This window comes from Misgurnus anguillicaudatus, chromosome 10 (genome assembly GCF_027580225.2).
Source record: "Misgurnus anguillicaudatus chromosome 10, ASM2758022v2, whole genome shotgun sequence".
NCBI lineage: Eukaryota > Metazoa > Chordata > Actinopteri > Cypriniformes > Cobitidae > Misgurnus > Misgurnus anguillicaudatus.
In genome coordinates, this window is record NC_073346.2 from 2,946,838 (window position 1) to 2,961,416 (window position 14,579).

Here is a 14,579-nt window from a genome sequence, read left to right on the forward strand (position 1 = left end):
CTGGTGTTACTAACTGCAGCATAAAAAGAAAAGTTGCCCCAAACAAGAGACCAAGAGAAGAAGAGCAGAGGTTTTAATACCAAGTGGCAAACTGGCCCTAAATGGCTTGTCTATCCATGTGTCTCAATCAGTTCCCTAGTTCCCTGGGTTGCGAATCAGTATATCATGTACAGGGACTAAGGCACTGGTAAGGACACTGGCCCACTATACATTGGGACACTTGGTGACTGATTTTCGGTGATGTGCTTATTAAAAGAAGATGTCACCACTAATATTTAAGAAACGACATCTCTCTGACAATTTAAAAAAATAGTTAAAAAAAGTATGAAATCACTTTATTTATTATGCTTCATGTAGTACAGACAAGAACAAAGTCCAGTAAAAAAGACTGTGCTGTACAGCGAAAAGTTAAACAGAAAATCTATTAAGTATATTAAATTCATATATAAATCATTTTCTTTATTCAATGCTTTATTTAATGTTTATTGTACTGTGATGATTTGCTTACCTAAAAACTGTTTTGGTACTGTTTTTTAATAATATGCAATTCAGAATTTATAATAAATAATAATAAAATGTTTAATAAATGTTTATAAATAAATCTGGTTATTTTAATTCTTTCTTTTTGGCTAGTAAAAGTTTTAAATGGTCGGTAACTTACAAATTGTCACAGTTCTCTAAACTAAAAGATGACAAAGGCAGGGATTACAGAAACTTACAGGACTTTAATGACGATAGACAGCAAAACACGATGACAAGGGTACAAGCAGACGAGATCAGACCCTGGACAGGCACATGAGGGCAAACTATAAAGGGTGAGTGTTAATGACAAGCAGCTGTAACTAATGATAATGATTAACAAACACAGGTGAGACTAATTAAAGGTAACAAACACAAGAAGCAATGATGAACATGAATTGAAACAAACTAAACAGAACTAAAACCCTGACAGTACGCCCCTTCCCGGTAGGCACGACCTCGCGCCGTAGATGAAACAACAATAAAGGCGAATGGGAGGGAGCAACAAACAAAAATGAAAGTGTCCCAAAAACTGTGATGAAAGGTGAGGAAGGTCTAGAGCAGGACCCAAAGACCAGACGAGACGAAGCCCCAGGGTGGAGACGCTGACGGAGGGCGCCAGGGTGATGGAAGTCCTAGTCCCACCCTGGGGACAGACGACAGCGTAGACAACGGAGGGAGGATCCAGGGTGGGGCCACGCGAGCGGAGAACCCGGGGGAAGCTGAGGATCCGGAGGGACGGGGTGGAGCTGGTGGGTCTCCCGACCGAGACGTAGGCGGATTCCGGAGCCACGAGGCGGAGCCAGAGCTAGGGAGTCCCGTGGTGACGTCTTCGGGAAGGAGGAGCCCAACGAGCCGGAAGGGTGGAGTGAGGGATACACAGGGGAACGAGGATAACCCGGAGGTGAGGGCAGGACGACGACTGACCAGGGGCGGAACCAGAGGGGTGACCGTAGCCTGGTGACGTCGTAGTGGCGATGGGAGCTGACGAAGGGGAGGGAGGAGAGACCCAAAGCGAGGCCGCTGGTCCGACGAGCCGAGGCGACCTCTAGGTCTCAGGGAGCGGGGGAGGAGAACTGGAGAAACCCCCGAGACAGTGGGCAGAGAGGCACACCTCGGCTCTGACGAACCAGCGCCGGTGACGCGCTGAGGATGAGCTGAGGTGTGACGCTGTGTCCGCTGACGTAGCTTCGGATTGGCTGGTGTGGGACATCCAAAAGGGAAACCGGACGGGCCCGGCAGCGCTGACCAACAGCGACTTACGAGGGGCGGGCTGGACGGAACCAGTGGTGACGATGTGGGGTGGGAAATGTCCAAAGCACAATCCGAGCAGATGTTAGAAACCCCAGGGACCGTTATTGGCTCCCCCTCAGCGCCGGGGAGATGGACGTCCTCCCTGACGTCATTTGCAGCTCCCGCGGCGGCACCCCGGAAACTCTGGTCACGCAACCTGGTCAGGGGGAACATCCGGGGTTTCGGCGACGCTGGGCTCCGAGGGAAGCTCTGGCTCGCAGGTCGCACTGCCGGGTTCTCCACCTGTGGTGGGCAGGAGTTCCGGGTAGGGTAAGATCCGTCTGGTCTCTGGGGGTGGCGATGGTCCGTTGGACCGTCCGAAGTGATCGGACGGTCTCCCTGCTCCAAACCGAGTGATATGTTCAACGAAAAATCCATAAATAAACTAAAAACGAAACTGATAATTCGGAAAACAAAAAACTCTAGCTTGAAACACGTAGGGGAACACTAACACGCCACAAACGTTTGGTCTGATCTTCTGTCACAGTTCTCTAAACTAAAAGATGACAAAGGCAGGGATTACAGAAACTTACAGGACTTTAATGACGATAGACAGCAAAACACGATGACAAGGGTACAAGCAGACGAGATCAGACCCTGGACAGGCACATGAGGGCAAACTATAAAGGGTGAGTGTTAATGACAGACAGCTGTAACTAATGATAATGATTAACAAACACAGGTGAGACTAATTAAAGGTAACAAACACAAGAAGCAATGATGAACATGAATTGAAACAAACTAAACAGAACTAAAACCCTGACACAAATTTAGTGAAAATTTTATTTTGAAGCCCTGGTCAGAAGCTATTTTAAGACTAAACCGTAGTTTTTAATGAGTTAATCTTGATTCATTATATTTGTTATGTTTTTATATCGGTTCATTGTTAAACAACTACCGAACTGCTGCTTATGTTATACCCCCCCAAAAACTGATAGGACAGGATTTAGCTGAAAGAGGTGAATGGATCTGTTTGCAGAAAGTGGGGCCACTAAGAGAGAGAAAGGGAGTAACATCAGTAAATGCTCATAAGGGCTCAAGTCATTTTTTGATTAGGTCAATGCCTGTCTGAGTATTCACTCTTTCTCTATCTCTCTCTAATTTAAACATTTACGTAGTCCATTAACACGCTCCTGCCAGCCTCATTTTCAATCCCCCATCATAACTCACACCTGTGCCCGGGAGGCGTTCTTTCAATGTCAATCAAAGCAGCCTGGGAAAAAGTGCATGAGTTCATCGTCTCAAACCACCCAGCAAGAGTTACAGGTACCGTACATCATTACGAGTAAAGATAGTGTCATCTCTGGAAGTCAGGGAAGGCCGCCAACAGGTACTACACCCTGAGCAAACCACCCAGGACGCACCGCTAACATCTGTCAACGGCGGAGTCGGCCAGTCTCACTGCATGTGAGTTATGAAGGAGGAAATGTGGGTTGACACCAGGGCGGAAAGAGACAAAATGTGCTAATATGGAAGTACTCGACAACATTTTACTACCATAACATTGCACAAAAAATTTTGATTTTACATTGCAGAATAATTGCTTTATGTGTGAGTTTATTCAAATGCACCAACCTTTGGGCCTTTCAGTCTTGAAGCTTTAGTGCTGCAGAATTGTTAATACAAAGTAAATTTAAAAACGAAAATTTGCAGCCGCTAGTTAGTCAGAATGTTGCTATTGCTGATGGCTAATAGAAGTGTGACTGTTTTTAGTTTATGGTAGATTGATATTGATGGTTTTAAAGGCATTGCTACTGTAGGTGGTTGCAGGGCATTGCATTGTGGTAAACAAGCACCACAAATAGTCAAACTCTTTGATATCTTTGATATCACGTATAGTAATACATTTAACTTGCCAATGTCATGCTCCAAAAAAACTGGTGCAAGGCCTTAGATGACTGGCTAATTTCATAAACAGATAGGACTGTGTGTGTTTGTCTTTGTGTGAGTTATAAGGCCACCAGGGCTCTAGGTTTGCACAGTGCAGTGTTTTGATCTCCCTCATGTAGGGCATTAGTGTGGTATCGTTGTACACAGCCTGTGGCATTAAGATGCTGGCTACAGTGTATCTACGTTGGCAGAGGACCCATACAGAAAAATGCAGTGCATTGTTTGGTATATGAGAGGGGTGCTCAAGAGTTCACTCGCCACACACATGTGCACTTGGACGAGTTGGCAGGTGTAGCCTCGATTAAGCTCATTGTATTGATGGACAGGGACAGTTGGGTTTCCTGGCAGGAAACCAGGAACATCGCTGTGCCTGATATATAAGATACAATATAACCCATTTCATACGCAAACTGAGTTATTTTTCACATGCTTGACCAAGACCTCACACAGGCTAGATTGTGTCAAGATTGTGCTTAGGCCTAGCCCTGGCCTTTTTGCAAGCTGTAATAGCATGTGCCTCAGTGAATGCATTTGTGCACTAGTAGATCAAGATTGCACTTTCATTCGCATGTGATATACAGGGACGGACTGTCCACAGTCTCTACCAAAGGATGCTTAGCTTACTCCTTTATAGAGTAGTCTATGCAACGATCATAACCATTGAGTGTGAGCCAAGCTGCAGTGTATCGGATGGAGATAAACAGCAGACTCATTTAAGCTGTTTAGGGGTCTGTTTTTTGTGCAGAGCACAAGAAGTTACAGTCATTTAGATGAAACTTTGAGGTTCCTAAACAGCACACACACCACCTAAGGTGAAGGTTTCAGAGGGTTCGATGAAGCACCTGAGACCCAGCAGAGGTGCGCCAGATCCCTGGAGGCCTGGCAGTCTTGGAATTTAGAGGTAAAGAATTTTTGAGGACATGTGAAAAATGATGCCGACCCTGCAATTGCTCAAAGCCGCCACTGACAGCTGGATTACGCCCTGCGATGCAAACCATTATGTGCCATTAATCTTGCAGGCTGGTACGAGTCATTATGCGCTATTAATCTCTGCAAGCTGGGTGCGACCAATTATATGCCATTAATCTTTGGAAACAGGGTGCAGCTTTTGTGACCACAAGCGGAGCAGGTTCTTTGGGTCAAACTCTGCTCCCAGCTTGTACTTCAGTACAAAGCATTCATCAGTGCACATGATGGAGTGTTGTTTAATTACTTCCTTACACAGGCAATGTATGACAGGATTAACAGAGAAATGGTTATTGTTAACTCTCTGCTTGGCTCTGACTTTGTTCACCTCAGCCAATACATCTTACCCATAGGGACTGACAGGTGCACAGACACATTCTCTTTATGTGAGGGTTTCACGAAACAGTGAAATGAAAATGTTTGGTGTCTTTTATTTAGGGCTGTCAAAAGATTAATTGCAATTAATCGCGATTGTCATGTTCAAGAAACCAATTTCCCTATTTGTAGTGGAGATGAGTGGTACCCGGTGAGGTCTTCTGCTGTTGTAGCCCATCCGCCTCAAGGTTGTGCGTGTCGTGGCTTCACAAATGCTTTGCTGCATACCTTGGTTGTAATGAGTGGTTATTTCAGTCAAAGTTGCTCTTCTATCAGCTTGAATTAATCGGCCCATTCTCCTCTGACCTCTAGCATTAACAAGGCATTTTCGCCCTCTGGACTGACGCATACTTGATGTTTTTTTCCTTTTCACACCATTCTTTGTAAACCCTAGAAATGGTTGTGCATGAAAATCCCAGTAACTGAGCAGCACCGGCTTGTCTGGCACCCACAACCATGCCATGCTCAAAATTGCTTAAATCACCTTTCTTTCCCATTCTGACATTCAGTTTGGAGTTCAGGAGATTGTCTTGACCAGGACCACACTCCTAAATGCATTCCTCAAAATATCTTTCTGTGTTCATCAGAACAACGAACTTTATACAGGATCCATCCGCAGCCCTCCGGAACAAATGCGCAGAGCTTCTATTTTTGACAGATGCCATGACTATATCGCGTGATGATATCTGAATTTGCGAGATCTTGTGTCATGATCTTGGCTGGTCCAGCAAAACGTCATAATTTAACGTCATAATGGGCAGAGACAGAACTAGATATCGCGCGATCATCACGTGAACTCGCGAGACCTCATGGGTCCTCTTCACTTCAGCACGCAGCCGCTCTGGTGGGGTATTGGCGGACGGTGGAGTTCGGAGCCGTAGCGCAGCAGAGCCGATCTGCAGCCGCTCCGCAGTTGGTGGAAATCCAGCATAATGTTTCCATACCCGAAAATTCTTGTTGATAAAAAGTGCTGATTCTATAAACTGGTGGACCCATGTACCTGTGACTGCACATTCAATATCAATGCACCTGCATAAATAAATGTTTCTAGTTTAAATGAACACTAAAGTTGCTTTTACCACGGTTAAGTGGTGTTCTTAGGCACGACACAAACGTCATGTTAAATGTCTCTAGTGGCTTAATAATGGAGGCCGCAGTCTGCAGGCGTATGAGAAATCTACCCAGCTGTCAACACATCATCTCTGCTCTGCTCATCCTGTTACCAAAACCGCAGGCATTTTATTAAGAGTTTGAAAAGCACTGGGCAGGTAATTTACTCTTTGAGATGAAGAATAGGGAAAGAAGCCATGAACATACTTTCCAGAAAGTCTCCCTTACATAATCTATATTCTTTTTCTCTCAAACACTTTTTATTTGGGTTCTTAACTAGGGGTTAAAATGAACCAGAATCCTCAGACTCTGCACCTTCTCTTAAATAATGAACTATTGGCAGTATCTGGATGGGGTGGGACTGCTATTCCTTTCTTCTTCTCTATGGAGGTTTGATTGTAGTACAGTAAGTAGACTCTTGCAATTAATGTTGCATGTGTGAATGTTGGCCTTCCCACCAGGTTCAACCAGCTTCACCAACTTAATTTTGCAAAACTAGAACAGTGCCTAACCAACACAGTGATTCAGATTAGAGGTTGGGAGGCTATTTGAACTGAATGAAACTTTTGTCTCACACACATAGTATCTAGTGAGGTGAGGAAACACACTGGTTGCTTATGTGCTGAGTAAGCTGCAGTGACCAACACAGTCATGAGGAATGTCTCACCGAGTAAAGGTCCACACCCAGCAGGCCACAGTGGTGAGACTTAACGTTTTCGGCCCACAACGGATTGTACTATCTGTTTTAGGCATTTGTCGAATTTGCATCATAAGCTTTGGAAGATTGCAACAATATCTGTCAGATGTTATGTCAGTTATGTCTATGGCCATAATACATTTTTCATGGCCTATGAAAACATCGAAATGTGAGAGATGTAATAGTTCGTGTTATGAATTTGGAATTTGTGTCGTTAGTATCTGGTAATTTTACATTGGCTACCATAGTGATTGTTTAAGCATCTGCTTAAATGCAAGGAGTTATTAGAGCAGATGCTGCATGTGGGTGTAAATGAGTGAACACACACACACACACACACACACACACACACACACACACACACACACACACACACACACACACACACAGCTGTAGACACTGTTACACAATGTGTATCATTTTACAGTCAAGTCACTGGCCAAATGAGGAAAAACAACTTGAAATCTGATCTGATGTTTTAGACTGAATCACATTAGCAAAAATCTAGTTTTAAAACACATACAGACTATAAACAGATCTGAGTAAAATATGCTACCTGTCTGAACAAACCCCTGAGCATACATTTGAAACTCTAAAGGAAGTGAAAGTTGTTTAGATTCTCTTTTGTTTCAGTGATTTTTATCTTGAGCGACTACACGGGACTGGATCAATTAAACAAGCACTAATTGTATTCATTTGTAAAATTTCAGCAGATGACATCCCCAACCATTATAAAGTTACAGTATTTTGAATTGTTATTCATTCAGCTGGATTTAAGCATTCAGTTTCTCATGTAGATGTCTTGGAAGACTCTCTTTAATGACAAGAACAGATTGTTATTATCGACAGAAACAAGAAAAACACAAAATCATCTAATAACCTTCTCACTGCTGCGTTGCCTCATATAAACCTGCTGGTTTCCAGAGACGGCTGAGTTTTAATTGTTACTTTATATGATGATGGGTCATGATGTTTAAATGCGAAGCAGAAATGCTCCACAGGGATCTTAAAGTTCCCTTTACTCATCAGCAGACTATGGGTCTGTTTACACCTGGTATTAAGATGGTCGATCAGATCACAAGTGTTTTTATTTATCAATTGCTCTGAAATATCTATACCAAATATGCTTTCTCTTATTCCCTATTAATTACATGTTAATGCGAACTTGTGCTATGTTTGCGTCCACATGAAGATAGCGTTTCACCATATCATTTCACTATAGCATTTCACTATAGCGTTTTACTATACCATTTTATTATAGCGTTTCACTATACTGTTTCACTATAGCGTTTCACTATAATGTTTTACTATAACGTTTTACTATAGCGTTTCACTATACTGTTTCACTATAGCGTTTCACTATAATGTTTTACTATAGCGTTTTACTATACCATTTCACTATACCATTTCACTATAACGTTTTACTATAGCGTTTCACTATACTGTTTCACTATAGCGTTTCACTGTAACGTTTCACTATAATGTTTTACTATAGCGTTTCACTATACCATTTTACTATAGTGTTTCACTATAGCGTTTCACTATAAAGTTTTACTATAACGTTTCGCGATACTGTTTCACTATACCGTTTCACTATAATGCTTTAATATAGTGTTTCACTATACTGTTTCACTATACGTTTCACTATAAACTTTTACTTTAGCATTTCACTATACCCTTTCACTATACCATTTCACTATAACGTTTCACTATAGCGTTTCACTATACTGTTTCACTATAGCGTTTCAATATAAAGTTTCACTATACCGTTCCACTATAGCATTTCACTATACCATTTTTACTATAGCGTTTCACTATAGCGTTTCACTATAACGTTTCACTATAGCATTTTACTATAATGTTTTACTATAGCGTTTCACTATACCATTTTACTATAGTGTTTCACTATAGCATTTCACTATAAAGTTTTACTATAACGTTTCGCGATACTGTTTCACTATACCGTTTCACTATAGTGTTTTATATAGTGTTTCACTATACCGTTTCACTATAACTTTTACTATAGCATTTCACTATACCCTTTCACTATACCATTTCACTATAACGTTTCACTATAAAGTTTCACTATAGCGTTTCACTATACCGTTTCACTATACCATTTCACTATAGCATTTCACTATAACGTTTTAATATAGCATTCACTTCACTATAGCGTTTCACTATAGCGTTTCACTATAGAATTTCACAATAACGTTTTACTATAGCATTTCACTATAACGTTTTACTATAGCGTTTCACTATAACATTTTACTATACCGTTTCACTATACCATTTCACTATAGCGTTTTACTATAGCGTTTCACTATAGCGTTTCACTATAGCGTTTCACTATATCATTTCACTATAACGTTTCACTATTACGTTTTACTATAGCGTTTTACTATACCGTTTCACTATACTGTTTCACTATAGCGTTTCAGTATTACATTTTACTATAGCGTTTCACTATAACGTTTCACTATAGCGTTTCACTATAACGTTTTACTATAGCGTTTCACTATAACGTTTTACTATAGCGTTTCACTATACCGTTTCATCATTGTGTTTTACTATAGCGTTTCACTCTACCGTTTCACTATAGCGTTTCACTCTACCGTTTCACTATAGCGTTTCACTATATCATTTCACTATAACGTTTAAGGTATAAGGTTCATTAGTTAACATTAGTTAACTACATTAGTTAACATGAACTAATAATGAAATGCACTTAGACAGCATTTATTCATCTTTATTAATGTTCATTTCAACAATTACTAATACTTTATTAAAATCTTGTTAACGTTAGTTAATGCAACTAACATGAACAAACAATTAAAAGCTTTATTTTTTATTAACTAACATTATCAAAGATTAATAAATACTGTAACAAATGTATTGCTCATGGTTTGTTCATGTTAGTTAATACATTAACTAATGTTAACTAAAGAACCTTATTGTAAAGTGTTACCAGCTTTTTTATTCAAATGGATTTAATCAAAATTCTTTATTGTCAGTCTGTAAAAAGAATTTTGAAAGTGATCCTAACGATATTGTTCCTCTGTGCTGTTATCATTAACGTTTTGTGTCAGCAATAGACATATGTAGATGTCTCATTTAAAGCCCTCTATAGATGCTAGCCATTAATCGGCATCTATGTATAAATGTTAAAGTTTTCCTGTAGAAATGCATGGAAAATTTGGAGAGATTGGCCATTTCAGTATAATGGGGATTCATACACGTTTGCACTCCAATCTCATCTCCTCACCTATGCACTATAAACACATGCCCTGCTGGGTTGTTGTTTTGTTTGACCGTGTTTGGTCTTTAATATTCCTTTATTTTACATTTTTACAATATAATGAGTATACGTGTGTGTGAGGGTTCGTGGCTCAATTGGGGGGTCCAGTGTCACGGCCATGTCGCCAGGCAGACCGGCGCTGAAGGGATCGAATGTCCAGGGCTCCACAGCTCTCTTCCTGCCGGCCTCTATCATGACATCTCCAAGATGCCTGTCAAAGTCAAGAGAAGGGCGGGTGGAGGAACACTTTCTACTCAGGTTCAGTGAGATACTTCACTCGGCCTGCCTGCGTGACCCTTTTCAGTGCTTACACAAAGAGTTACTAATCCGCAGCTCAAAGACGCAGACTTTCCTGTGTAATTATGGATGCAATACAAGCCTCTGTCTGCAGGGCAATTATTGCTGACACACACAAGACAGGCCAAGAGCGATAGAGACAGATGTCAACACGGCATCAAAGGAATTCTTTGAATTTCCATACAAACACTCAAGCAAATGTTGCTTTCCTCGTATTTTTCTTGCATGAATGAACACACAAACAGCTTTTGACAAGTAGTCCAAGAATTCCTCTCTGCGTTAATGGGGTCTCTGCGTAGTTTCGTGCTGACATCACCGGTGAAAATGCTTCTCGCTAATTTCATATTGTTGTGTGCAGCCAGCTGTGTCTGAATCCCCAAATCACTTCACTCCTGGGGGGCCAGTGGCCCTTTCACCTTAAACCTCTTCTGTGGGGGGTTGACAATAATAAAAACAAAGAAAAACTGATTCAATAATTTTTTTTTACTTGTCTAATGCTTACTTCAAGCAAAAGAAATGGGTAAAAATAAAAAAAAATAAAAAATATGAACCTATAAATAGTTTTTACCATAATTATTCTTCAGGGGAAATGTTGTCATGACCACTTTAAAGGTTTCAACCTACTAAAACAAACACATTTCCTGTTTCCTTTGCTGCCCCTATCAGCCAACGAATGCCATATTTGACGATAACTTGCAAACGTCCTGAAAAATGTTTACCCAGCGCTGGTGTCCAATGGGACATGAGCTCCATTGCGTTTTATTAGAAAAGGCTCTTGTGAAGTACCAAGATGTCATAAGGCTGAAAAAACAAGCACATGCACCAGCAGTCTAAAGAATTATTGATCGTTTCTCAGTACCAACAATGCCAAGATCGGACTTGCGTCCTTGCTAGTTTGGACTTGCAAGTTCAGACTCAGACTGAGGGCCGAAGATGCGAGTCCGGTTATATTGCAAATGGAACATCGGAGTACTTGAGGTTGTGAATTTATTTAACATCCGATAATAAATAAAAAAATTTTTTATAACAAATAAAAGACTTCATATGAATAATAAAGAGAAATAAGATAATAATAGATAAATCCAAAGGGAATATTTCATGTTTGAAAATCAGACACCGAAGAGTAGAGCAGCTTCACTGAGACAATGGCAAATTTCAGAAAGACTTGCCGAGATAAGGTTGCCCTCATCTCGAACGCATATTGAGAAACGACCAATCTTCACACAGCCTATATGTGTGACATCATTGGTTTGCCGAGCATTTATCTGTAGAATGTTGAGCTCTTAATCAATGTAAAGTCCAGATTGACAATCTCCAGAGCTTTCCCCCCTCAAGTCTCACTCCTAGAACCACAAACTCTTTGCTAATGAGCCTGGAGTGACTCCAGAGCTTAAGGGCCAGTGAAGGATATACAGTATCAAAGCATCCTCGACACCAGACCAAGGCTTTGTACTGTAGACTTACTGTACGTGGCATGTGTGGAGGGAGGTTTGGGAAATAATGGCTATCTTTGTTTAGATGTCTGTCTATAATCTGTTTATATTAGAAGAACTGTTGCCTTTTCAAATTAACCTTATAAAAAATGTTTTTGTAAAACACAAAAAGAAGTGCTTAAGAGAATGTTTACATTGCGGTTCACAATAGATAGTCATCAACAGCTGAATATTTTCCCATAAAATTGAATCTGTTTCTCATACAATGCTTTCATTTGGCTTCAGAACGCATGGAATGTAGTCCACGAGAGATATGGACGACTCATAAGGTGCATGCTGTTTTGTATTGAGTCACTGTCTAATTTTGCTGCATAGAAAAAAGCTGTTTAAACATTTTGACTAACCTCACATTCTGTGTTCAACAGAAGGAAACGTTTTATTTTTAGTTAAAGGAATACTCTATTTTCATAAAAATAAAATCCCTATAATTTACTCCCTCCCATGTCATTCAAGATGTTTATGTCTTTATTTATTTAGTCGAGAAGAAATTAAGTTAAGGAAATTAAGGAAAACATTCAAGGACTTTTCTCAATTTAATAGACTTTAATGGACCCCAACACTTTACAGATTTAATGCAGTTAATAATTGCAGCTTTGATTCAGCTTCAAAGAGCTCTAAATGATCCCAACTGAGGCATAAGGGTCAAAACAATCGTCAATTTCGACCAGAAAAATATGCACTATAAGCCATAACTTTTCATCTTGCACTAGTCATGTGACCCGCCAGTGCGACCTTACGTATTTGCATAATTAAATCAAAAGGTTATGCATTACATATGTGAAACACACACTTGTGGACCATTTTAAACAATAAAGTGACACAAAGACATTAACTAGTATCATTCCACATACAACAACGTCAGTACCGTCCTCTTTCTCCACACTTGTAAACACTGGGGTGGTAGTTTCGCTTACTTCATACGTAAGGCTTACGCAATACGTAAGGCCGCGCTGGCTTGTCACACTGGGGGGGGGGGGGTGACAATCGCTTTGCTAGATACGACCCTTATACCTCAGTTGGGATCATTTAGAGCTATTTGAAGCTGCGTTGAAACTGTAATTTTAAACTGCATTTAATCTGTAAACTGTTGAGGTCCAATAAAGTCTATCAAAATGAGAAAAATCTCAATGTTTTAAAAAAACTCTTTCTTCTCGATTGAACAAAGAAATACATAAACATCTTGGATGACATGGGGGTGAGTAAATTATGTCTTTCTTTGTTCAGTCGAGAAGAAATTATGTTTTTTGAGAAAACCATTCCAGGATTTTTCTCAATTTAACAGACTTTATTAGACCTCAACAGTTTACAGTTTCAATGCAGTTTAAAATTCATTTTCGCCCCCCAAACAAATATGTACTTTTAACTCATTCCCTGCGCAACATGATCTCACAAAGTTCCGTGAGATACAGTAGCCACAGAATTTTTTGCTCATTTTTCTGTGGCATTCTCACGGATCTCCGCATTTTTCCGTGGCCCTGCCACGGACTGTCTTTGTCCGTGGCATCCTCATGGATTGGTTACTCAACTGATTTTTCAAACCATTGTTGTTTGGGTTTAGAGTTTGATTTGGTGTTTGCGTTAGTATGTCACTTTAAGTATTGGTTTATACTATTTTTTCTGCTTTATTCTTTTATATTTTCTAAAGCATTCCACAGCCTAGGAGTGACTGCCTTGAATGACTGATCCACTGTACTTTAAAATGAGTGCGGGCAACAACTAATAGTCTCTGATCTAATGACCTAAGACTTCGGATTGTGTTCGGATTGGAGTGTGAAGCTGTATTAAGTCAGTGATGTAGATAGGGGCTTGGCCATGTAAAGCTCTAAAGGTAAGAACCAGGATTTTAAAATGAAATCTATACTGGACTGGTAATCAGTGAAGTGCTAATAAAGCCATTGTGATGTGTTCTCTTTTCTTAAAGGGGGGGGGGGTTCAATGGTATTTCAACTTATTAACACAGTTATAGAGTTGTTTCCTCATGCTAAACGTAGGCAAAGTGTCAAAAAAGCAGTTGGACATGTTACAGAGTATTTCTGTGCCGAATGCACTTCGCCAGGGTTCGTACAAGTTTCGGAAAGTTTTTTCGATTACAGGTCCTATTGACGTTTCAGGGGTTTTCGATACGTATTACTTCTTTATATGGGCACTTCCCCCGGAAAACCCCGCCCACCCGTCAATCAGCGGGAGACGCTAGCACTTGCAAACATCTTATCACGCCACTCAGCTTTGTTTAATTTCAAAACTCAACAATGGCATGAAAGATGAAGTGTGTTTTTGGATGTAAGGAGAAGAAATCCAGCCTTATGAAAACAATGGATATAGTTTATTATCCGGGGTAGCAGCGGAGTTTTGCGTGTGTATTTGATGCGCTGGACTTTCCCAACCGGGTCACAAGTTGCATGTGGTAAGTAAGACTTTTGCCTTATGTTGGAAATAGGCGTGTGCATATTATACAAATGACACGAACATGTAGTAAACCATAAGTTATAAGAGCTATATAGTGTTGCATGACTCGTACTCGCTCCACCCGCGGTAGTAACTCCTCCTTCTTAATTTTTTCGTACGTTATCGGAAAGATTCGGTAAAGCTAATATTTCTTTTATAAATCTGATTAAACTAAAGACTCTTCGGAGATACTCTA